Source organism: Lynx canadensis, chromosome E1, assembly GCF_007474595.2.
Source record: "Lynx canadensis isolate LIC74 chromosome E1, mLynCan4.pri.v2, whole genome shotgun sequence".
Taxonomy (NCBI): domain Eukaryota; kingdom Metazoa; phylum Chordata; class Mammalia; order Carnivora; family Felidae; genus Lynx; species Lynx canadensis.
The window spans coordinates 35,630,607-35,656,894 of record NC_044316.2 but is presented as its reverse complement, the minus strand read 5'-3'; the positions used below and the strand labels follow the sequence as shown (position 1 = coordinate 35,656,894).

The 26,288-nt window shown below is 46.5% G+C and overlaps 1 protein-coding gene and 1 long non-coding RNA gene across 2 annotated transcripts in view; one reads left to right on the top strand and one right to left on the bottom strand.

Moving 5' to 3' along the window:
* The window catches only part of ZNF652 (zinc finger protein 652), a 55,984-nt gene extending 40,851 nt beyond the window's left edge, over nucleotides 1–15,133 (bottom strand). Inside the window, exon 1 of the mRNA XM_030295276.1 lies at nucleotides 14,864–15,133. The gene's annotated coding sequence lies outside the window, so the exon portion shown is untranslated. The remainder of the gene's footprint in view (nucleotides 1–14,863) is intronic.
* A 1,832-nt stretch (nucleotides 15,134–16,965) lies between these two features.
* LOC115500683 lies at nucleotides 16,966–20,851 on the top strand. The gene is made up of 2 exons (XR_004342915.1): nucleotides 16,966–17,964; nucleotides 20,592–20,851. It is a non-coding gene; the product is annotated as an uncharacterized LOC115500683 (long non-coding RNA).
* Nucleotides 20,852–26,288: the final 5,437 nt, after the last annotated feature.

Here is a 26,288-nt window from a genome sequence, read left to right as displayed (position 1 = left end):
ACGCTCAACCGACCGAACCACTCAGGTGTCCCTATATTGGAGAATTTCCGTAACCTAAAAAGGCTTTATTCAAAAGCAGCCTCACCTCCTTTTAAAGACCAAAAACCAGGATCATAACTTAGAAACATACAGAACCCTAATCTGACAACGTAAAAAAAAATATAACAACAACTACAATTAAATCTAAATTGACATTCTGATCTACGGAATTAAAGAGAAAGTAAAATATTGTGTGAAAATTCCTTCACATTAGGACCACTGCTTCATTTTCTCTTTATCCAGCTCAAAACTCGTTCTCTCTAAAAACTATAATGTGGGCAATACGGTGTATTTCTGCCTTAATAAGACTATAATCCCGAATACGTTCACACACAATGATCGACTATAAAGGAAAAATTAAACGTGATAGGAGTAAAACAACTGCCTGGGAAGGTCACCGCTCGGTCAAGACTGGAATCCAACCTTCTAGGCAGTAGCCGCTGCCGGGTTTTGCTTTTTAAGTTTTCAAGGACAGAACGGTAACACCACAACCTTCTTTTGCCTTTATGTGGAACTATGTACATCTGGCTGCAGGTAAGGTTTCAGACCTATACTGCTCAAGGACACAGCCAAGGTTTCCGTAGGGACTGGCGTTCAAACGGCCTCCTGCGTATTCTCTGGCTGATACACGACATAGCAGGGTCTGGCACTTTGCGTACACGGGTCCAACGGAAAGACCGTTGCGTAAAACTTGCTGTCCTGTGAGGGGACCAGGATTCTCTTCTTGTTCAGTCAGCGTGGCGGTGGCGGTGGCGGGGTTACCGGGCGCACAACGGTCTGAAGCATTTCACCGCACAAAAGCCGGTCGGGAGAGAACCGCGGCTCTCAACCGTTACATAAAAACCTACCTCCTTCCATTCCTGGTGTGCTCCCTCCGTCCTAGGTCAGCAAATACCACGTGTCCTCAGGTCTACGCGGCACGTTTGTTTTCTGTTTCGAAAAGCACAACGCTACGTGTCTGACCCCAGTTCCAGGACGCTATCGCCTTTCGGTTTTTATTTTATGGTCAAATCTGCCGAAGGTCCCAGTGAATCAGCTGCAGCCTCTGACCGAGGCTCCAAACCTCGTGTGCCTTTTTGGCTCTTCCCTCCGCCTCACTCCTCTCTCTCATGAGCCGGCAAGTGCTCGTTTAACCAAGTGCCCTGTCCTCTCTGTTCTGACGCCTAACACGACCTCCGGTTCAGGCCCTAATCACCTCATACACAGGTTGTAACGGTCTGTCTGACTCCCTCTTTCAAACCACACTACACACAGATCTTCTAAACCCCAGTTTCCTAAAGAATGTGGATCACGTAACTCCCCAACTACAAAATCTTTATTGGTTTCTAAAGCCTTGGAATAAGCTACCACTCCTCAGTAGAGCATTCCAAAAGTTTTGAGCCAAACTGACGTTTTCAGTTTTAGCTCCTAAGGGCCTCCTCTCCCGTCTAACATGCTTGTGCCCTCTCTCAAACACACCTTGACTGTTTCTACCTCGAAATCTTTGACTATGCCATTTTTTCCATCTACCTAAAATATGGCTGCTCCCCCATCATTCAATTATCAAATCCTAGCCATCTCTTAAGACCTAGCTCAAATGCACCTTCTTCTTGAAGCTTTTCTGGATCACATTTTTGTTTCCTAGAATGCTTAAGAGGATTTTTTTTTTCATTAAAAAAAAAAATGTGGCGTGTTGATGGAGGGAACACTCAAGGAGTCCCACTTATTCTGGAAGAAAAGTGATTTTTTTTAAATCCACATCTATTTTGGGGTGCCTGGGTGGCTCAGTCGGTTAAGCGACCGACTGCGGCTCAGGTCACGATCTCGTGGTTTGTGAGTTCAAGCCCCACGTCGGGCTCTGCGCTGACAGCTCAGAGCCTGGAGCTCACTTCAGATTCTGTCTCCCCCTCTCTCTGCCCCTCTCCTGCTCACACTCTGTCTCTCTCTCTCAAAAATAAATAAATATTAAAAAAATAAATAAATCCACATCTATTTTAATGTTCCCAATTCCTTCCTCCTCTTCCATAAACCAAACAGTTTCCAGGAGTGATTCAAATTAATATGAGTTTAGATGCCATGGTTTGCCTCGGAAAGGATTCTCTGCATTAGAAAGCGTAGAGTCAAAGATACCCAAGTATAATGGTGTTCTTTCTCAAGGCCAGCACCTGTTTCTCCCTCAAGAACCACCTAATACTTGGAGTGCCTGGGTGCCTCAGTCAGTTGAGCGTCCGACTTTGGCTCAGGTCATGATCTCACAGTCCTCGAGTTCGAGCCCCGCGTCGGGCTCTGTGCTGACAGCTCGGAGCCTGGAGCCTGCTTCTGTTTCTGTGTTTCCCTCTCTCTCTGCCCCTAACCCACTCGCATTCTGTCTCTGTCTCTCTCAAAAATAAATAAACATTAAAAAAAAAAAAAACGTTTAAAGAACCACCTAATACTTAAAATTCTCTCAGAGCCAGTCATTACAGACATTATAGGCAGCGTAGACTGGTGACCACTACCTGCGATTAAGAGACAAGTTAATTTCCCAGTAAACAAAAGATGGCTATTTTTCACGTGCTCCTGGAGACAGCAACTCGTAACTGTATCGGAAACAGTACCCCTGTGCAAGAGTTACACTCATCCATGTTATAGATTGTATTTCTTTTCTTGCTTTTATTTTAAAAATTTGAGAGAGAGAGAGAGAGAGAGAGAGCGAGAGCGCATGAGTGGGGTAAGGGCAGAGAGGGAGAGAGAGAATCCCCAACAGGCTCCACACCGTTAGTGCAAGCCCGAAGTGGGGCTCGAACTCACGAACCGCATGATCATGACCTGAGCCGAAATCAAGAGTCAGACGCTTAACCAACTGAGCCACCCAGACACCCCGTATTTCTACATGCAACACAGACGGGTAGAGAAAAAAGTCTTCAAGTTTACCCTAAAATGGCCTTGGGCAAAACTGTCTGTAAATGTCAAAAGATAACTTTCAGAGATATTAGTGCTAAAGACGAGTTATATTTGTCTAAACACAGACCCAAACACATTACGTATGGTACATACAATGTATGACTAAAATTAAAATTAACCTATGAACAGATATTCAAGTTCACTTAAGCACAGAGTTTAAAAGCCTGATTTAGGATGTTTCCAAATAGAGAAAGGATAGTTGTTGATGAACTAGTGAACTCTGGGTTGATAGTAATATACCAATGTTGTTTCCTTAGTTTATGTAAGACTTTAACATGGTTATGTAAGAATTTAACAGTAAGGGGAACTGGATGAGGAGTCTACAAATACTCTTTCTACAATTTTTCTGAAAGCCTAAAATTATTCCAAAATTTAAAAATTATTTTTAAAAAATGTTTAACAGAACTTACTGGAATAGCACAAATTGAGTTATGATCACTTTAATTAAAAGATTCCCTTTGAGTTAAAAAAGCAGGTTGCTTTATCAGTTAACTTTTCTCCAAAGTAATTTTTAAACTTTGTTTTTTAAGGCTTTGATGTTTTGAAACATTCGCAGGTTTACTTGGCAAAGACTATCAATTAGCGAATGGGCTGGTTTTTTTCAGCAGGACCCATGTACAAACATGTGTACATATGTTTTATGGCTTTAATCCCAAACTGGCTAATGCCAAAACAGCCTGACGTATGACATTGCCTGGCACAGCAGATTGTCTAAGCAGGGAGTAACCTTCCTTAGAGGGGTTCAGTGCTATTTTCCTAAGTGTGACGTGTGCATTCTTTTGGACCTAGCCATCAAGGAATTCACCATGAGAAGATAATGCCACAAGCATAAAAAGGTGTGTATACAAGGGCATTCACTGTAGCATTATTTGTTATAACAAAAAGACTTGAAACATAAATAATGGTACACACAGACACCAGCATACTACGTAGCCATCCAGATGTGATATGGATTTATATTATTTAACACTGAAGTATGTCCACATCAGAAAAAAAAAAAAAAAAGACTAAAGAGCCGGCTCATGTCATCTCATTAATGTAAAACCATGTCCTTACAAGTATGTCTTGTACAGTCATACCGAGAGATGTCTCAGGATAGAGTAAGGATGGGGAAGGAGATACTTCTTTTCTTTGTATTTTTCTGAAATCCTTACCTAGTTTTAAATAAGCATGTATAATTCTTTAGAAAAATAATAAAGCTATTTTTTTAATGCTATATCGAGGCAATTTGTCTCCTACTCAAAGAAAGTCATTAAGGACAAGTAGCTAAATACGTAATCTTTTTTAAAAAGTGATCCTCTGGGCACCTGGGAGGCTCAGCTGGTTAAGTGCCTGACTCTTGATTTCAGCTCAAGTCATGATCTCGTCTTCCTGGGATCGAGCCCCGAGTTGGGCTCTGCGCTGGGCATGGGGCCTGCTTAAGATTCTCTCCTTCCCTGCCTCTCTTCCTCTCCCTCTGCCCCAGCCCTGCTCACACTCACATGCTCTCTCTCTCTCAAAAAAAAAAAAAAAAAAGAAAGAAAAAGGCAAAGTATTTGCTATTAAATTTCGCAAACTGTAACCCTAGAGAGCTAAGGAATAATTACAATATAAAAATATCCAACATTAGCCAAAAGATTATAGGCTGCCAACGTTAACTGTAACATTAGCTACATGACTGTTGCTTGTAGATGTGACACACACCATCACAATGTCACGTTTAGCTCCAAACGACTAACTATAGTTATAAATATCAAGTAATTTCATATGGATTCTATTTATAAATATGTATACTGCTTGCAGTGTTCTTACTTTAGCTCAGAAGACGGGTCAGTAGGCTTTTTCTGCACAAGCAAACACAAATCTGTCCTCTTGTCAAGGACTTCTCGTTCCATATCAATGGATTTGGGAACTGCAGGAGAACTTACAACACATTCGATATTCTCGGTTGTAAGAGAGACAAGGAAACAGAGGCTCAGAAAAGTTAAATGGCTCCTTTAAGGGTCAACAGCTAGCTGACGGTAGAGTTGGCCGACCACCCAGATTCTGGTCATAAGGCTCAAAATGATGACTAAAATCAAAAAATGTTGACCATTATTAGGTGCTGACAGAGATGCAGAACTGGAACTCTCAGGTTTCTGGTGGGGATGCAAAGGAGCACGTTGACTCTGGAAAACAGACCGGACATACACACTACGTGACCCAGCAACCCTGTTCCTAGGTATGCACTCTAGAGAAATGAAAACTTACAGTCGCTCTGAAAGCCGTCCGTGAGCATTTACGGAGGCTTTGCTTAGAATCACCAAAAACTGGAAACAATCCAAAAGTCCTTCAACAGGTGAATGGAAAAACAGTGCGATCCATCCACAGAATAGGACAGAATATTACTTGGCAATAAAAAGAAGCAAAATGTTGATACCTACAAAAACTAGGACGAATCTCAAAGGTATTATGCTGAAAGCAGTCTCAAAGGGTCACACGCGGTATGATCCCATTTAGGTAACACTCTCCACAAGAGAAAACACTCACGATGAACAACGGATCAACGGCTGCCAGGTTCGGAGGGTGGGGGAGTGCACTGTGGCAGGAGTGTTTCCAGACAACGGAACCGTTCTGTCTCCTGACTGTGGCGGCGGTTACACGAGTCCGTAACATGTACTCATGTTCACAGAACTGTACACGTACCAAAGTGTCAATGTCACTGTACATGAACTTAAAAATTAAAACGAATGCCTTACGCAGTCTCTGGGTTCTGAAAGTCAGAAATATTTCTGGGCTTTTAAATTCGGTTTTTTAAACTTCAGTTTTTAATTAGCAAAATAAAATGATTTAATGGGTCCTTTCTTATAAAATCTCATTGCCAAGAAGAGAACATATTTAACTTGGCAAGTTACATAACCTCACTTTGTCTCAATTTCCCTGCTGGTAAAATGGGGTAATAATACACTACCTCAAAGGGTTATATGAGGATTACATGGCAAGTGCTTTGTAAAGGTTGATAAGTAGCAAAAATACAGACACTATATATAACTTTGGGTACAGAAATGAAAGACAATGCCAACCATGTAACTTTTAAGTTTTTATCCTTCTGGAGAACGAGGTTCTGATAAGTGCTTTTCTGATAGGGCGGTCTCTGAAACACAGTTCGACCCTGGAGTCTGATTTTCACACAGAAGTAAACATTCACCACTGAGTCCTTGCTATACGTTTATTCTGTACTCATTCTACATAAGCAAATGCTTGTCTAAACCAGGCTCTGTGTTAAAGAAAGTTATACTATACAGTTAAAAATATCTTTCTATATGGGGCGCCCGGGAGGGCTCAGCGGGTCAAGTGTCTGACTTCGGCTCAGGTCACGATCTCGCAGTCAGGGGATTCGAGCCCCGCGTCGGGCTCTGTGCAGACAGTTCGAGCCTGGAGCCTGCTTCCTCCGATTCTGTGTCTCCCCCTCTCTCTGCCTCTCCCCTGCTCATGCTCGGTCTGTCAATAATGAGTAAACATTAAAAAAAAAAAATGCTTTTTGTTAAGGACGATATAGGGAGGTGATTTTCAAACTGCCCGACCCAACCCAATTTTTTTAAATGAAATAGAATTAAAAAAAAAAAACGCAACAGAATGCTTCACAAATAAGGTAAGCACTGTTTCATGAAGTCTTGCTTCAGCTGCGGGTAGGGGTACTCAACGTGAGAGAACACACATGACCACACACACACTGCTTTTTACTGTGGGTCACGGTCAGAAAGTTTGAGAAAGAGCGCTATGGGGAACTCAACAAACAGTTTTAGATGGAGAACGGTCCAATTCTGCAACATCTGGCCTCTGTGGACAAATCTTTTTAGTGTTCACTAAAACCTGTTCACCACCTGACCTTAGAGACAGAAGTCATCCTCAAAGAAAAAAATCTAACTTTCCACTGGAGCTGATGAAAAGGGCAGAGAGAGAATGGGAGGCAGAACAAACTACCTCTTGGACATCGTTACAATACCCGACAAGGTGGAACAGGGGCACAAGTGTACACGTCCTTTACCACGACCTGACAGGAAGAAACCAGCCACATGGAAGTAGAAAAATTTTATACTATGCATGTATTTTCCAAATTTAATTTGAACATTATTGTCACTGAGCAACATTAAGTTTAACTTACAAGATTTAAATATATTTTATGTAGGGGCGCCTGGGTGGCTCAGTCGGTTAGGCGTCCGACTTTGGCTCAGGTCATGATCTCGCGGTCTGTGAGTTCAAGCCCCGCGCCGGGCTCTGTGCTGACAGCTCAGAGCCTGGAGCCTGCTTTGGATTCTGGGTCTCCCTCTCTCACGCTCTCACTCTCTCTCTCAAAAATAAATAAACATAAAAAAATTTTTTTTTTAAAAATACCTTATGTCAAGCAAATATTTTCTTTTGGAGCAGAACGAGATACCCATTAGGATCAGAAAAGTTAAAATGTGTCTGCTTTGGGAGCGCCTGGGTGGTTCAATTGGTGACGCGTGGCACTCCTGGATTTCGGCTCAGGTCAATGATCTCAAGGGCTCCTAAGTTCAAGCCCTGCACTGGACTCCAGGCTGACAGCTCGGAGCCTGCTTGGGATTCTCTCTCTGCCTCTCCCCTGCTCATGTGCGCGTGCACTCTCTCTCAAAATAATAAACTAAAAATAAATAAATAAATAAATAAATAAATAAATAAAATAATAATAATAACAAAACCTTATTACAGTTTAGAAAACTACCTAGCTTATTTCTTCTGTAGACTAAATAAACTAAATGTGACTTCAGTGTGCTAAATCCAACAAAGTCAATGCTAAAATTGCTACCTGCCTCGTAGCATCAGCTCAGTGAGGTGCCTCATAGCAGTGTTTCTCAACTTCAGCGCGGCTGACATGTTAGAGCAGAGAGATCATTCTTTGTTATGAGGGGCCGTCCTGGGCCCTGTAGCATGTTTAGCCAAATCTCTGGCCAGTAGCCCCACCACTCCCCCCACCCCCCCCTCCCCCGGCCCAGGGCCTCCTTATGTCAAATCAGAGCTATTTCCAGACCTTGCAGAGTATCTCCTGGAGGTAAAATCGCCCTTGGTTGAACTACTGCTTTATAAATTTATATTTTAATCGCGATTTCCACGTTTGGGCAGTAAGAGGGAGAAAATGGCAATACTGCAATTACAGCAAAAAAAAAAAAATGTGATCAAATGCAGTTTTCAATGGAAATGATGACGCCTCAGCAGTTATTATGGTTCGTGGGCACATAAAATTACATTCCACCGACCAACCCGGCAGGGCGACCAAATTTCAAAATATTCAACACCAGGTTAACTGTGTTTCGGTAAATTTCTCCTGTTGCTATGTGTTTAAAACCCCGAATTTCCAAAAAGTTTAATTATACCACGGTTATAAAAATATTAAGTAAACACTTTTAATAACTAGCAATGCAAGGATTATTATATGAATATTCTGAAATGAAGCAGTAAAAGAAATATTTAGCAGTTACAAAGACAAACCTTTCAAGAGATGTAACTATTCTTAAGACCTATTCTGTCACATTAAGCCCCTCTTTTAGGATGAAAATACACAGGGTTTGCTTGTAGACTGACTTCAGAATTCTCTTAATATGGTACAACTCCAAGCTAGGTTTGAAAATTTCAAACCATTTAAAAGATGGTTTGAATCATTCTGTCCCACTAAATATTTCAATATGTAATTTAAAATAGGGCATTATCATTTCCCTCCGGAGAGGTGAGGGACACTTTTTTAAATTAAAAAGAAAAATTATTTAGTAGGTATACATCCACATGGATCAAACATTTTAAGAAGAAAGTGTAGCGGATAGAGCACCATTACTCACGAGAGCCAAGACCAGAAATAATCCAAATGCCCATCAATGGGAGAATGGACAAATACATTATTACAGTATATGCAACTGAATATTACGTGAGGCAAAATGAGTTATTACACGCGAAAGTTAAGAGTGAATGTTATAAACATAATTTTGAGTGAAGGACACCACACACAAATCAAATGAGCACATCCTGTACTCCACTTATACACCGCTTAGAGATTTTCCACAGCCATACGTGGTTTTCTCATTCTTTTTTACGGCTATAAAATTTATCCTGCTGCGTGAACATACCCTAGCTTATCTACCCAACTTCTATACAGATGGACATTTAGGTTTTTTCCAAACTTTTGTTGAGTTTATTTGGAGGACTCTGTCTGCTCTGGAGGCTACAAAGAAAGCTGCACGGCTCTCTATAAGGATCTTTCAGGCAAGGGAACTTCAAATCCCCTCCTCTTAGGAGGAACTGGGTAAAAAAAACACAGATTTATCCGTACAACTGGAACATCACACACACACACACACACACACACACACACACACACACTCCTCACCTCCTCCAAAAACCCAACACTTTATCATGTGTCAATGTCCACAGGCCACTGACGTGACTTGAGACACGTTAAAATGGCACATTTGAAAGGACGAAAACAATTCATGAGGGCCTGCTTATACTCATTTCGTAGGCCACACGGGGTCATTAAGAAGCTATATGCCACTGAATCCCCAAAACCGAATCAAAATTCCAAAGCTGAAAAGTCTAAATTCCAAAGCTCTTCACGACTATATCCTTCACTAGCATCCAAGACAAAAGGGAATCACCCAACACGGTTTACCCTTATGAAATAACTCCGGCTGAGAGTACTGACCCTCGGATGCCGCATGCAGAGCAAGACCCCGGAGTCAGGCAATGGAGCCGCACCCTGCCTCGTTTCTATTTCTGTTCCCTTCCAACAATCCCTTCTCACCACACGGACTGGTTTACCAAGAAACGTTTGGAAGCACCTCGCTCTCCACTAGGCCCCGTGACGCCAGCACACCAGGAAAAATAACAGTTAAAAGAAAAATAGGCGCGCCTGGGGTGGCTCAGTCGGTCGAGCGTCCGACTTCAGCTCAGGTCACGATCTCCCAGTTCACGAGTTCGAACCCCGCGTCGGGCTCTGTGCTGACAGCTCAGGGCCTGGAGCCTGCCTCCGATTCTGTGTCTCCCTCCCTCTCTCTCTGCCCCTCCCCTGCTCATGAACTGTCCCTCTCTGTCTCTTAAAAAATCAAATAAAACATTTAAAACAATTAAAAAGAAAAAAAGAAAAACAGCACCCTCGTCCCCAGAGAAAGTTTACTTAGCAAAATGTAGTCTGGTTGAGAAAAAAACACGTAGCTCAATCATCCCAATTTTATTTGTTTAGTTAGTCTGGGCTCACCTGGCGCGAGTCCTCTTATTATTATACATCTGGCCAAGATTAAATTTTTTCAAGTGTTCTGCAAAACCTAAGGCAAATCTAAGGCCATTATTTGCCAATCCCTCTTTATCAGCAATCCAATACTAGTGACTGATTTCCATTGATGGGAAAGCCCCTAGGTGGCTCAATAATAAAAGAAAACAGGGATTAACAGATTCCCTTGAGGTAAATCCTAATGCATTACTGATGTGTCTACCTTATCTGAAAAGTCTCTACGTAACTCGTGCGGGTTCGCTGGCTTATCACAACGATATCCTGCAAAAATGACAGAATAATTTAATTCTATGGAGCCCAAGAAATTCTATTTTCAAAGCTCTATGCACTGAATAGAACCGTACACATGCCCTCGAATCTACTTTTCGAAGTAATCAATCTCTTACCCTATGTTTTAAAGAGGAAAAAAAATGTCATATTTTTACAACACCACCTTTGGGGCTAAAAACAAGGCTAGGTATACACACACAGAATCTGTAGGTACAGGCCAAAAGTAGAGAGTTGATAAAATCTGACAGGTAAGGCGACTTAACTGTTCTTTCCTTCACCCACCGAAGCAAACAATGCCTAAGGCAGTCAGACTTATAACCCTAATGACAGTTTATGATCAAAACCTCAGATGAGCAGTGGGGATTCTTTAGGAGAGAATGTCCCTAAGTGTTTCTTAAAATCAAACCTAACTGCTCTATAAACAAACAGATTAACTAAAATAGGCGTCTGATGTCTTCACTGATTCTACCAAGCACTTTATGGCTTACGTTAGCCGTGACAATTTACACAAGGCTTTGCACATGATTCAACTCTGGACACAGAACGCACCGAGATACGTTAACGTCCTGAAACACCCCTTTCACCACAGAAGCTCCGAACACGCTTAAAACAAGCACGGCCTGCGGGCAGCGCTGTAGACACTGGAGCGAAGTCTTCCGGTCTCCAACACGCTCAGCCGGCCATAGAGCAACGAATCAAAGTTCCAATAAGCACACTGTACCTGCAAGACTTCGGTGTGCTCCAAGTCAAACATTTGCAATTTTTTCCTCCCAAATCGGCACAAGTGAAACACCGGACCTCTTGCAAACCAGAATGATCCGTATGTTCCCACATCAGCCATTCCTGCCGTTTACTGCCTCCTTAACAGGTACATGCGCCAGGAATGCCAGAAGCTTGCACACAGCATCTCTAATCTTCATAACAAATCCCATTCTCCTGGTGAGGTAACTGAGGCCAGAGAGACCAAGGTGATACGCCCGTTGCCATACAGCCAGTGACTGCTAAAACCCTGGAGTGAAGGGTGATTTTTTTTTTTTTAAACCGTTCGCTTTCACAGTTTACTTCTTCGACAGGCTCCAGACAATTCAAAAGCAAAATCCCATCAGTAGCGCTGCTGATCAACCTTTTTCTACAGGCTTGAAAAGTATCGTCTTACCACACTACAAGATTACTTCCCATACTCAGAGCAGAAATGGAAACAGCTCTGGGCGTCGCGACTCGGATCTTGAGGCCACAGTTGCGGAAAGTAGGTGCTGTCTCCCTTGAGTAGGAGCTGTTGATCTGAAACGTCCTAAGGGAAGGGTGTCTGAAGAAGGGTGTTAAAGAAGCTAAAGCAAGCTGTTTGTATTAATGAGTGACCTGCTGGCGCTACTACTCCTTAAGTGTTCCACTGCTAGGCGATTGTTTTCCACCCTTCCAAGCTCTGAATCTGGCAGTCAGAACTCTGGTCTCACAGCCATAGGTGTTACAGGATCAGCTGCTCTGCGGTGTGTGGGTGTTTAACTAGGTAAGCGACTAGTTAGAAGCCGTGCAGCAATATTCAATCAAGGAAGCACACTGCCCCCCTGAGATTTTAACGATCTGGCACTACACTAGGCTGACAAAGAAAAGTAACATATTTGCAACTCTGAGATGGTCTGGGCTTAGGACAGGCAAATAATTTCCGACAGTAAAACTTCAGGCATGACATGAACAAAAAATTATAAAACAAGCCTGTAATACAAGCCACTTCAAGCATGTTTATGAGATAATAAAAAGTGCAATATTTGCAATCTCAGCATGCTTTCAAACTTCATAGGGTACACGGCATAATTATTAGAATAAATGCTATTCTTCAGGTGTGTGGAACAGGTTCTTTGCAAGATTCCAAGGCTCCCTTGCCTTCCAAAAAGCTGTTAATACCATGAATTCCTCGGCCTCTCAGAACCCCCAAAACGCAAAAAATATGAAGGTCTCAAAGGATTCTTTATGTAAAAAATATTGTTGGAAATGTAAGCTCCCAGAAAGCCGGGGCCTGTGTTTCTTTAATGTCACTGCCCATCACAGCACGATCACAAGCTGGAATAAATCTCTCTTGGTTGAAATATAATCAGAAGGCAAAAGCTGGATGCAGAGTGATTTAAACAAGAATAGCTGATATTTATCCCAGGATGGTGCAACGTTACTCTCCAGTTCTAAGTTCTAAACATGGAGACCGAATTCCCTAACTGCAGTTCAGATCTTCCCATTAAAACAAAACTTTAGAAGAAGATGATTCTGACGGCAGTGCCACCCTGAATGAAGACATGAAATCGTATTTAATAAAGGTGGAAAAACTCTGCACGGAGAAGGTGCTCTACTATGGGAATGATAAAGCCTTCTTTTAAGAAATCAAATCAACCTCAATCAACACAGAAACATTCCGGATAGTCATCATGAAACAGGCCACCGACTTTGATGCTGAAATGTGCTGCATTTAGAATACGGTGCAAGGAGCATGCATCATCCATTGGTCAAATTGGGACAAATTGTTTTGACTCCAGTTTTAACTTTTTCTGAAATTCGCACATCTCCTTCTTACAGGAAGACAGGGAATGATGCCTTACAAATACGTGACCCCCTGTAATCAAGGAACAAAACACAAGGATACATATATAATCCACTTTGTTATCTGAGCTTGCTGCTCAGAACCAAAGTACTGTAATGCCAAACCTTGGGAAACAAAACACAGAACTCAAGTTCCTTTCACTTTTGCATAATATAGATCTTAACCTGAGGTCCCAGGACTAGCTTCAAGGGGACTGTAATCGCATACAAAATTGTGTGTGTCTCTTTCACTAAGAAGACAGCCCCTAAAGGCTTCGGTGACCCCACAGAAAGGTTAAGAACCGCTGAAGCAGACATTTCCAGAATCCCTACAACTCAGAGGTGCACATTTTAAACAAAATTATACTAAAGGTAGTATCTATCTGAATACATGTGCACAGTCCTGATACAGACAACCAAGATGCCCTGCCAGTCCCGACCATCACAGTTCAGTTGACCACTCTCAAATCAGCCCGAGGCGGGAACATCACCTGCATTCAACACACACACACACACACACACACACACACACACACACACACGCCAGCCCCTCATTCCTTACGCATACACATGTTGTCAACAAAGCATGTGCTAGTTGCCATTCCCAGAACAATACAGGCCTGGCCATCTCTGGAAAAAAATACACATTCTTCCCCAAATTATTACCCTATTTATTTACTGCACCTTGATGACTGATGTTAAACCTCATCACAAAATAAATGAAATACCCACACACCCTATGTATCTCATCAACTGAGGAAAAAAGCACCACTCAGTGATTACTGAGGGTACACAGGAGATGCCTATCAGCAAAATACTCTGATAACGACGCTTGAACATGGGGACAATCAGAGGCAGACTCACGCAGGAACATCCTGAGGACATGGTTGTGGAAAGAATCCTTTTCCAAAGGCAAGAGCACATTCCTTTGATTGGCACAAGCCATTCCTGACAATGGATCCGCGATGACAGGGGCTGCTCTGGCAATCAGGAAGTGTGTGTGTGCGTGCGTGTGTGTGTGTGTGTGTGTGTGTGTGTGTGTGTTGTGGGGGAGGGACGTACTAGATGTGATCAAAGACTGGCCCTCTTCAAAGAACAGCATATGGGATCTCAAATCGTGAAGACAGACTTCGAGGGTGAGGCAGGGGCATTTATCATTTCTACAGGAGACATCCCTCGACGATGAACATGTTCGGCGCAGATGTAACGGGGGTGTCACTACCTTTAGTGTCTCCCATCTAAGAATCTTAAGTAGAGCCTGATTGGAGGGGTGGAGGAGGTGGGGGAGGAGAAAGGTCTGCATTACCCTCTGGGGTGAGTGCTGGGCGGGTATACACTGGATGCATTTTATCTCAGTCGGCACAATACTCCGGGGGTTGGAGGTTTGGGCGCAGCCGCAGGGCCGGGGAGGCAGTGGGTGCAAGCCACCAGCTGCAGGGCAGGGGAAGGCTCGCAGGAGGACCGGTGCAAACCTCCCTCGGCCCGCTAACCCAGGCAACCCCAGCCTCCCCTCGGGCCTCGGGGCGAGCGGGCTCTCTGCAAAACTGGAGCCCGGCCCGGGTCCGGGAGCGAGGGGGCGAAGGAGCAGGAGCGGGCGCCCCCGGCCCGAGCTCGCGGCCGGAGGAGCGCAGCGCCCCGGGCCTCCCCGCCGGATGGGGGCTGCTCCGGCCTAGCGCACGCAGCTGCCTCGGCGAAGGGTTAACCCGGCGCCCGAGCCCCGGCCGGCCCGGCGGGCGGCGGAGAGGAAGGGCTGCTGCAAGGGGCGCAGCCGCGACTGTGGCGTGTGCGTGGGGGGCAGGGGCCCCTACTCACCCTGGCCGGCCGCCTCCGCCTCCGCCGCCCCGACCGCCGCCTCGGCGGTCCATCCTGCGGCGGGGGGCCTGTAGCCGCGGCGCTCGAGTAACAACCGCCGGCCGGGCCGGCCCCTCCCCCCCGCCCAACGTCTGTCCTCAGGGCCGCTCCGCAGACCCGGCCTCGGCCGCCGCCGCCGCCGCCGCCGCCGCAGCGCTACGTGGCCGCCGCTCCGACGTCTCGCGACTCCCTTCCGAGCGCGCGAGGGCGAGCGGGGCCGGCGGGGCGGGCGGCGCGCGGGGAGGGAGGCAGGGGAGGGGGTGTGCGTGTGTGGTTGTGTGTGCGGAGCCGGGGGCAGGGAGGGAGGGCGAGCGGCGGCGAGAGCGCGCGCGCGCCCGCGGCCCCGTCCCTCGCCCGCCCCCCCGCCCAACGGGGAGCCGACACCTCCCTCCGCCCGCCCCCCTGGCATCCCGGCCGCTGGGCGCGGCGGCGCGCATGCGCAGCCCCCTCGGGCCGGCCCCGGCGCACCTTTTCTCCCCGCTGCCACAATGTGAGCGCCCCGCCGCCCAGATAACCGCCGGCTCCCGCTCCACCCCCGCCCTCCCCCACTCCGCCCACTGCCGAGCGCCCAGGTAAAGGCGTGGACTGCGCGTGCGCGCCGCCCTCCTTGGGTCTGGGGGCGTGGTTGCTGAAAGGAAGCCAAGTCGCAGAGTGGGAGGGAGCTTGGGGCAGAGGGTGTGAGCCTCCCCGAAGTAGGGGCGGGTGAGGATTCAGGGGAAGGTAAAGTGAAGAAGGGGGACCAAAGTAGGAAAGCGGGCCCAAGGGAGACTCAGAAGTAAAAGAGCCCTTGGCTTGTGAAATTAAAAAAAAAAAAAAAAAAAAATCTTGACTGCGGCCTCTGTTCCTGGAGGGTAGTGTGAGTGACAGAGGACAGAAATAAAGGAGGTAAAAATATAAGCAGTAGTGGTCGTTCACTAGATAGATGGGACAGCTAGTAAACGCTGGAGAAATTTAGAGATTGCCGGAGTGGTCAGAAACACCAACTTAGAGCCACGTTTGTTCTGCGGCCAGGAATAGGGAAGGGGATGTGTGTGTGCTTGAGGCAGAGAACTGCTATAAGAAAGGAGCCCTCCATTGAAAGGATTACAGCATTATGACTAATTAGCTATTAATCATTAATATAATTAATGGTACTATTAGCTAACAAGGTAGCATTTATCCAAGTTCAGAGCCAAGAGCGGGTGATCATAATTACAAGTGCTTGGAGTACAGAGAGGGGGAGTAAAGCAGGTGAGGCGAAGGCCTAAGGAGGAGAGGACCCAAGAGGGCAGCTTGGAGGGGGAGGTTGACCTTTCCCCACCATAAACCAAAGCCCCCTGACGTTTCCCAAATCTTACCTCCATTGGAACTCCTCATCCTCCTTCCGTTATTAAAAGCACGCTTAGGGGCGCCTGGGTGGCTCAGTCGGTTAAGCGTCCGACTTCAGCTCAGGTCACGATCTCGCGGTCTGTGGGTTCGAGCCCCGCGTCGGGTTCTGGGCTGATGGCTCGGAGCCTGGAGCCTGCTTCCGATTCTGTGTCTCCCTCTCTCTCTGCCCCTCCCCAGTTCATGCTCTGTCTCTCTCTGTCTCAAAAATAAATAAACGTTAAAAAAAATTAAAAAAAAAAAGCACGCTTAACAAATGTCCTGGCATTAAGACCTACCTCTCTATACATTTTCAACATGGTGCAGCTACTTCGCGCCAAAATAGCCACCCTCGCCCCTCAAAACTAGTCCTATAGCAAGTGAAAGGACCCGAATCTGGCATAGGGTTAGGGAAGAGATTGAAACTTGATACACAAAAGGATTCAAGGCCTAGCTCTGTCCTTGGGCCCTTCTGAAAACAGGTTTTTTTATTACACTTGGACTCCACACTCCAGAGAGTGTAATTTGGCACCTTTGGGTCGTGTTCCTCAGTAGTGAGTGTCTTCAGTGGATAAACACTAAAAAATGATGTCCTAATTCAGCAGGTAGAGAGAAAATCTTCAGGGCAGAGCAGGAGGAAATAACCATGCATTAGACTTAGGGGCACCTGGTTGGCTCAGTTGGTGGAGCGTGCGACTCTTGATCTCGGGTTGTCAGTTCAAGCCCCATGCTGGGTGTGGAGATTACTTAAAAAAAGAAAATCTTAAAAAAAAAAAAAAAAGGGAAGACTCAGATTTAATGTAAGAAAGGACTTGGCATCCATGGGGGGTGGTGAGCCCAGAATATCTGACTGGGATGTCTAGTTTTGCGTTCTAGGACATTTGATCAATGCCCTACTCTGCCGATCAGGGCAATCCAGCTTGGAAGAGGCAAGTGCAGAGCAAAGGCTGGAGAGGTAACCTTCCAAGCTTCTATGACTCGCCACTCACAGGCCAACCCTCTGAAGGGCTCCTAGTAGTTAGAATAGTCATATTATTACTTTCTATTTGAGGAGTGCTTTATGGTTTCTGCAGAGAGGTTACGTCCATTATCTCATCAGATCTTCCAACAATCCTGTGAGGCAGGCAAGACAGGAATTATTCCCAATAAAGGAAGTTTGGGCCAAGGAATGTTTAATGGCTCAGTCAATCACTCAGCCCAGAAAACAATGGAGGGTTTGACTCCGAAAAACTGCTACATGTTCCTGTGGAGTAAAAACAGGTAGCCTTGGCAAGCGAGAGAGAATGATTTTAATATTCAGTTCTACATTTGCACCTCCTTTATTTCACGTTTCCTTCCCCCACCCCCCCTTTTTTCAATCCAGGACCCTAGGACTCGTCCCCGTGTATTCGAGGCCTTGGTGACTGGTACTTTGGAAGGCGTTGGGTCTTGGGCTAGCAAGGAGATCCCGGTTTCTCTGCTGTCCCTTAACTTTTCCCTTTCATGCATCGACCCACAGAAGAGGGCTACCGGCCAGTGTCCTCGCTCAACATGTCACAAGAAGGAGCGTTTGCTCTCAGCCAGACTCCCTCATTCCATGCCTCCCTTCTTCAGCTGCAGACAACATTTAGCACCTACATCTGGCCTTACCGGAAGATCAGGCTTCTTTCACCCTGGTTTCCTGGCCTTGGATAGTCCTTCGCTAATTTCTTCATCAAGAGAGTGGACAAAGGCAAACCGTAAGAGACTCTTAAAAACTGAAAGTAAACTGAGGGTTGACGGGGGGTGAGAGGGAGGGGAAAGTGGGTGATGGGCCTGGAGGAGGGCACCTGTGCAGATGAGCACTGGGTGTTGTATGGAAACCAACGTGACCATAAATTTCATCTTAAAAAAAAGAAGTATTGAATCAATACCGTATACCTGAAACTAACAGAACATTGTATACCAATTACACTTCCATAATAGAATAAATTAGGAATAAAAAAAAGAGAGAGAGAGTGGGAGAGTGGACAAAACCCAGTACAAGCCACTAAAAAAAACAAAAACAAAAAACAGTTTAGTACACACACACACACACACAGAGGAATATTAGCCATAAAAGCAGATGAGATCTTGCCACTTACAATAAACAGGGATGGATCTAGAGGGTACCATGCTAAGTGAACTAAGTCAGAGAAAGACAAATACCATATGCTGTCACTTAGAAATGGAATCTACAAAACAAAACAATGAATTGACCAAGCAAAAGCAGAATCAGACCTACGAAGGCACAGAACACAGTGGTGGTGGCCAGAGCGGAAAAAAGTGTGGGGTTGGGCGAAAGGGAAGGAGGGGAGTGGGAGGTGCAGGTTTCCTGTCCCGGGATGAATATATCGCAGGAATGAAAGGCGCAGCATAGAGAATCGTGTAGTTAATGATACGGTAATGGCATTATATGGTGGCGGGTGGTAACCACACTGGAGGTGAGCACGGCATACGGTGGAGGCTGAATCCCTGTCGTGGCATTGAAAGGAACGTGGCATTGCACGTCGACTCTACTCTGACGATAAATAAACAATAAAAAGTTTTAGTATGAAGGTCTGCACACTTTGACGGTTCTACCAGACTTGGAGACGGGGGCCTGGTCATAGTCCCTTAGATCCTCATTCTCGTGGTGCCGAAACCCTCGCTCAATCCCTTCACCTATTAGACTTTGTAAAAGCCTACAAATAGACTTTGTAACAGCCGGCGTTACCCAGTTCTTACGAGTCTTCCGGATCTGATGCCCAGAATTCTATTCGAGAAAGTTGACTTTGTTCGTTAATATCTTACAATGCCATTCCTTTGCTAAGAAGCACTATCCAGTTCCTATCTCGAAGCCCTCGGTACAAGAAGCTGTCCCCTTTGCAGAATGGATAAAGCTGTCCCGGGCTCTCCTTTTTTTACTCACTTTTTCTCGTATCTCCAAGTGACGGTGTTTAAAATTTTTTTTTTCAACGTTTATTTATTTTTGGGACAGAGAGAGACAGAGCATGAACGGGGGAGGGGCAGAGAGAGAGGGAGACACAGAATCGGAAACAGGCTCCAGGCTCTGAGCCATCAGCCCAGAGCCTGACGCGGGGCTCGAACTCACGGACCGCGAGATCGTGACCTGGCTGAAGTCGGACGCTCAACCGACTGCGCCACCCAGGCGCCCCATCCAAGTGACGGTGTTTAGAGACAAGTCAGAAAGCTGGGCTTTTGCGTTTCTGCCATAAGGCTTGCGTGTGTATGAGGTGTCGCGCACAGGTCTGTGTTTATGTCCAATCTTAAAGGGATGTGAGCCAAGGGCACTTTCATTCGGTGCCCCCTCACCTCCCCCCACCCCTACTTGTTTTAAAAAGGTAAGCTAGGGGCGCCTAGGGGGCTTAGTTGGTTAAGCGACCGACTTCGGCTCAGGTCATGATCTCACAGTTTGTGAGTTCGAGCCCCGCATCAGACTCTGTGCTGACAGCTTAGAGCCTGGAGCCTGCTTCAAATTCTGTGTCTCCCTCTCTGCTCCTCCCCCGCTCATGCTCTGTCTCTCTCTCCTTTAAAAATAAATTTAAAAAAAATTATTAAAAAAAAAAAAAGGTAAGCTAAAGGCCAGGGTGTCCTAGAAGAAGAAGAGAGGATACCCTCAAAGGCCAGACCCACGAATGCATTTGTTCTGCGTTGGGGACAGAGATGTGGGAAGCTATGGGGATGGTCAGTGTCCCTTCGGTCAAAGCTTGGTTTCCGGCTGCAACATGGCCTTGGGTCATCATCTGGCTTACAGTCCCCCCACCCCCCGAAGCCATGGTCTCTGTACATGAAAATGCGTTTTATAATTTTTTTAAAAATGTGACATGGAGTCCTGCGTCAGGCCCTGGGCTGATGGCTCAGAGCCTGGAGCCTGTTTCTGATTCTGTGTCTCCCTCTCTCTCTGCTCCTCCCCCGTTCATGCTCTGTCTCTCTCTGTCCCAAAAATAAATAAACGTTGAAAAAAAAATTTTTAAAAAAAAGGGGCGCCTGGGTGGCGCAGTCGGTTAAGCGTCCGACTTCAGCCAGGTCACGATCTCGCGGTCTGTGAGTTCGAGCCCCGCGTCAGGCTCTGGGCTGATGGCTCAGAGCCTGGAGGCTGTTTCCGATTCTGTGTCTCCCTCTCTCTCTGCTCCTCCCCCGTTCATGCTCTGTCTCTCTCTGTCCCAAAAATAAATAAACGTTGAAAAAAAAATTTTTTTAAAAATGTGACATGGGTTCATGTTCATGTTCATGTGACAATTTCTACAAATCTATAGTCTACATCACATCGTTTCATCCTTCCCTCGTCGTTGGCAGGTAGGAAGGGCAGAAAATGCTGTTTTCATTTTTTTTTTTTTTCCAACAGCCAATAAAAACGAGTCCTGGATTTGAAGGGCCACACGGCCAGAACTACAATGTGGGTCTCCAGGATTCAAGTCCGGGACTTCTCCGTGATACTGCGCTGCAGCCCTTTTCCGGATACCCTACAAAGCAAAATGGACAGATGTGGTCTCTGCTCTCTGGAAGTTTGGACTCAGATGGACAATTCTGGCAAACATAAAAGGACAAAGTGATTACGGTCAACCGCATCTGCCAATAAATAAATGAGTTAAATCGATAAGGAAAGCCATGTTTACCTGCTCTACTAATATTGTTGGTCCCCCCCCCCCCATTTATTAGTAGAGAAGGTAAAGAGGACATCGTTAATGAGGCTAAGGTCTTAGGCCAGTCCCCTCTTTGCCTACTGGCTTTGTATGTGGAAAAAATACCCTGGGTGTTCCACACTGGTTCCCCTCTTTGTCGTCAACATTGTATCAACTTTCTGTGAACATCTACCAAGGGTCACCCAAGGTGGGAATCAAGAACCATCATGAAATCACATCTGCCCTTGAGCAACGTCTTCAACCATTTTCCTAAAGCTAACTGCTGTCCAAGCTTCAATGCACCCCGCCTCCACCATCTCTGCTGAGAGGAAAAGGACAGATCAACTCCGTGGCCGTCCTATCGTCACAGGGCCTGAGATTCATCCTTATCCACGCAAGACGGCCAGTTAGGACAGCGCAGCAGTGGGCTTGGGATTTGAGGGACATTGTTGTCGGAGAAGCGAGGCCAGGCCCCACCTACAACAGCTCAGTTCCTGTGTATCCTGAGCAAAGGCAGAGGCGACCCTAGCGTTAGGGAACAACGTGGGCAGCTGAGGGCAGGGATCCAGCAGGAGAACGTCCTCGTATCTCCAACAGTTAGTAGCAGCCGGCTTCCTCCCCTGGGGGTTCTGCCTGGAGGACTATCTCCAGCAGAGTGATCTAAGGCAGTTAGGTCCAAATTGTGTTAGAGTCTTTAAAGAGGCTCACAGATTCTTTTAGGCAGCACGCTTAATTGTTGTCTGTAATTGATGTGACATATGCCTTGGAGGCACGCACTGAGGTCCAACTGAAAGTGATGGGTTGGGTTTTTTTTGTTTGTTTGTTTGTTTGTTTAAATTGGAATTAATTAATTAAAGAAGGCAGCTGTCCTGGGCTGTGAGTTAGTGCCAAACTCCGTAACCCTAAACCGGCCAACCCACCCAACCGGCCTCACCACCTGAGGAACAATCCTGAGGTTCTCACGGAGGTGGGTTGGGAGACCCGGGACGCAGTGCAGAAGCAGAAAGGGAGGGCTGCAACGGGGAAGTTGGGAGGGGGTGGTGGTCAGGGGACGCTCTCTTAACTTTCCTAACACCCCAGAATCTTGGCTCTTGAGAACTGTTGGGAACCATAGAAGTGTGTTGGGCGCTAGGAAATTGCAGGAAAGGGAAGGCAAGGTCCAAGGAGGTATGTGAGATTTGGGGGAGTGGCAGTCAAGGGGCAAGAGGATGCTTGGGGCTGGGGGGGGGGGGGATGTGAGGGGGAACTGTTGGCAGGAACCAAGCAAGAGGGACCTGCTCCGGTAAGGACCACGGAGATTGGGGGTGGAGAGGACCCTGTGGGTGGAGCTCACAGGAGGTGGAGCCCGGATGTGGGGGCGGGAGCATGGCGCCTGGGGCCTCTGGCGTTCAGAGGAGGTATTAATTAAACCCCTGACCTGAGGTGGTGAGCAAAGCCATGGCAGCTTTTCATATGAGTCGAGCTAATAACAATAATAACAATAATAATAATTAACGGATAATGAGACCTTATCTGCAGCAAGTTGTTCCTAGAGCTTTGTAGGCATTAAGTCATTAATTCCCCCGGCCCCTCGGGCCACCTTTTTCTGGAAGTAACGCGGGTGCAAGAGGACGCAGACAATCCTTGGGCAGTTAGGCCCGCTGCTGGTGGCTGGGAGGGTTGGTTCATTTACGGAGGGAGAACACGCAAGGTTCTTTAAGGTTTCATAAACTGTTACACGCTGTTGCATTTCTTTACAAGTGATGTTTAAACGGGATGAGTAGGGGAATGTAGAAATCGGTCACCACAGATGCCCGAACAACTTTGATGCGGAAGCTCCAGTCCCCACCACCCCCCCTCCAAAGAGCACCAGGTTGAACAATGTGCTACAGTGGAGAGTGACCTGGGGGTGACCCGGAAGTGACCTGGAAGTGAACAGCGACCATTTGTGAAGCCCTAGCTAGTGGCAAGGCTGAGCGTCTGCTGCAGACAAGGTAAATCGGAGGACTTCAGACCGAGGAGGGGAATTTAGAGTGAAGACTCAAGGCAAGTAAGAGGAGGAGGATTATTCTGCGTTGCGGAAATCACGTGGGATGGAGCCTGGGCGCCAAAAGCCTTGAGCAAACCTGAGTGCCATCGGTGACCAGCTTTGTAGATTTCAACTGTTGTTTCACGTTGTTTGTGTGTTTCCCATAACAGTGAGCACCACAGACTGTACGCACCCAATGCAATGACAAGCTTTCGATCGCATCCCATAGATGGTGAGAGTCCTCGTCGTTATCCTAGTCAAGATCAAAGATAAGGATATAGAGCATGCTTAAAAAAACTTTTTTTAATGTTTATTTTTTAGAGAGAGACACACACAGTGCGAGCAGGGGAGGGGCAGAGAGAGAGGGAGACACAGAATCCAAAGCAGGCTCCAGGCTCTGAGCTATCAGCACAGACCCAACATGGGGCTCGAACTCACGGACCATGAGATCATGACTTAAGCTGAAGTCCGACGCTTAACCAACTGAGCCACCCAGGCGCCCCCACCTTTTTAAACAAAAAATTTAATGTTTATTTTTGAGAGAGAGAGAGACAGAGTGTGAGCAGGGGAGGGGCAGATAGAGAGGGAGACACAGAAGCACGTTTTAAACAAAAAAAAAATCTCAAGTTATTTAAGCAAGGTATCCTGGGGGTCCTTCGGTCATGGAGTGGTAAGATGATTCTCCCCACTAATTATTAATAAAGGGGACACAAGAGATCCAGAGCAGGTGCTGAGCTTGTCTGAATCTCAGCATCGAGCGGCAGAGGAATTTGTGTCACAGTTCATGACAGTGAAATGAGAGGGACCAGACCTCACGATCCGGACCCTTGCCAGCCCTCCAGAACCACAGCCTTCCTTCCCTTCCCTGTGTCACTACAGAAAAAGTCACCGGTAAGAAGATACTAGAACTTTCAGGGCTTAAATACCAATCCATCTTGTAGATTGTATCAAAGAACATACAGTAAAGTGTTCTGTGGTGACATTGGGAACAGAATGTTCTGGTTAATAAGGTAATCTGGTTAACAGAGTAGTACTAAATATATAGTACTGAACACTAAAATTCTTCACTGTTTATCTGAAATTCAGGTTCGCTGGTTGTCTGATCTTTTGTCTGGCAACGCTACTTGTAGGTAAACTACTAGGAGATTCATATGCACTCTTCTGGAGTTCCTTAGAGAAGAAAACAAGGAGAGAGATACTTTGAGATCACTTCAGATTTATTGGTACAAGGAAATGGGGACAGAGAAGATGGCCAGAGATGTGTTAAGGAATCATAGGGGGTACTGAGAAACACACTCATCATCATACTGGGTACATGGGTAAAATGTCACCAAGCCTTTGGCCCCACATCAAACTAACTGCCTATTTCAGGGATCTCAGAGAATCAAGCTTAACCTCCATCCCTCATTTCTTTTTTTTTTTTTTTAAGTTTATTCGTGTTGAGAGAGTGTGTGTGCGTGGGAGGGGCAGAGAGAGGGAGAGGGGCAGAGAGAGAAGGAAAGAGAATCCCAAGCAGGCTCTGCGCTGTCAGTGCGAGGAGCCTGATGTGGGGCTTGAACTGATGAACCACGAGATCGTGACCTGAGCCGAAATCAAGAGTCAGACGCTTAACTGACTGAGCCACCCAGGTGCCCCAATCCCTCATATCTTTATGCCAACAGAGAGGAGGCAGGCAAATGCTCACGGAGCAACGTGCCATTCGGAGGCACATGCATGTTTCCTCTGGGCCAGAGAACCCCCTGGTGCTTGGATACCTCCTTCCCTGTCATACTGATGGTCGTGGGGGAAATGGGTCTCCTGGGAAGCTAGGTTTCGTCCTTCATGGCATCAACCGTGACTGGCCTTTTCTTGACCAGGTTGCTATTTTTAGCAGTTACTAAGCACCAAGATGTTCCCAATGTATTGAGTGCTTTCCACGGTCCTGAGTGTTCCGCTCCTATAATCCCATAAAGCCCTTCCAACTACCCTTTGGGGTAGATAGTCCCATTGTACAGACGAGAAAACCAAGGCAGAGAGACTTGAAGTAGAAAATGGTGGACTCAGGGTTGAACCCAGGTAGCTAGACTTCTAAGCCTGCTGCTTTAACCAACACCTTAATTCGGTCACACCAACTTTCTACTCAGAATTCTTCAATGGTTTCTATGGTGAGCAGAACAATGCCCTCCCCCCCCCCCCAGAGATGTTCATATTCTCAAGATGTCCACACCCTGATTCCTGGAACCTGTGACTATATTACCCAACCTGGTAAAGGGAACTTGGCAGATGGGATTAAGTTAAGGATCCTGAGATGCAGACTTTATCTTGGATTATCTGATGGGTCCAGTGTTATCATGAAGGTCCTTGGAAGAGAGACACAGGGGCTTTAGTGTCAGAGAGGGAGATGCGATGTGGAACAAGGGCCAGAATGATGTGAGCGCCAGCTCTGGAGATGGGAGAGAGACGGGAACCAAGGAGCGTGGGCAGCCTCTAGAAATGAGGAGGCAAAGAACTGATCTCCCTGAGAGCCTCCAGAAGGAACATAAGTAACCTGCCAACCCTTTTGATTTTTGGCCCAGCGAAACCTCTGACCTCCAGAACTGTAGGATAATAAATCCGGGTGGTTTTAAGCCACTCAACTGGTGGTAACTTGTTATGGCGACGGTAAAAAAAAAAAAACGAATTCAGCTCCCCGTTACTTAAAGGGAAAACTGAACTGCTCTGCAGGGCATTCGAGGGCTTGGGGGTATCTGCCCGGCGTCCACCCCCCCCCCCCCCCCCCCGCCCTGCTTTGAATACTGAACTTCTCCAGGATCCTCAATGGACCGTGCCCTCTCTTACTCCCGTGCATTTGCACGTGCTCTTTCTTCTCCCCGGAACACCGTCTCCTCACCTGTTTGCCTGGCAAAGTCCTCATCCTTTCCGTCTCAGCTCAAACAATACTTTGTCTGTGAAGCCTGACCTAGGGTTCCTTTCCTGCATCTCATATGCGCTCCCGTTAAAGGACCTGTCTGTTCCCTCTCTGGACTGTAAGCTGCTTGAGGGCATGGGACGTCTCTTTGATCTCCCTTTGCCCCCAGCATAGTCCCCGACTCGACTCGTGAAATAAAGGTCTCCAGAGACTAGAGCTCTTGTCCTGACTTGTGCCCTGGACGTGATACAGCCCTTCCGGCCCCACCTCTCCTTCGATAACAAACACGGGGAAGGGAGGAATCATCTTTTCCCTTCCCTTCCCTTTCCTTCCCTAGTGAGAGACGAAGACAAAGGAAATCAGGCAGTGTTTCAAGTTCAAAGAAGAAAAAGGTGAGGGCGCCCTGGGTGGCTCAGTCGGTCAAGCCAGCCGCTGACTTCAGATCAGGTCCTGATCTCACGGCTTGTGGGTTCGAGCCCCGGCATGGGGCTCCACACTGATCCTACGGAGCCTGCTTGGGATTCT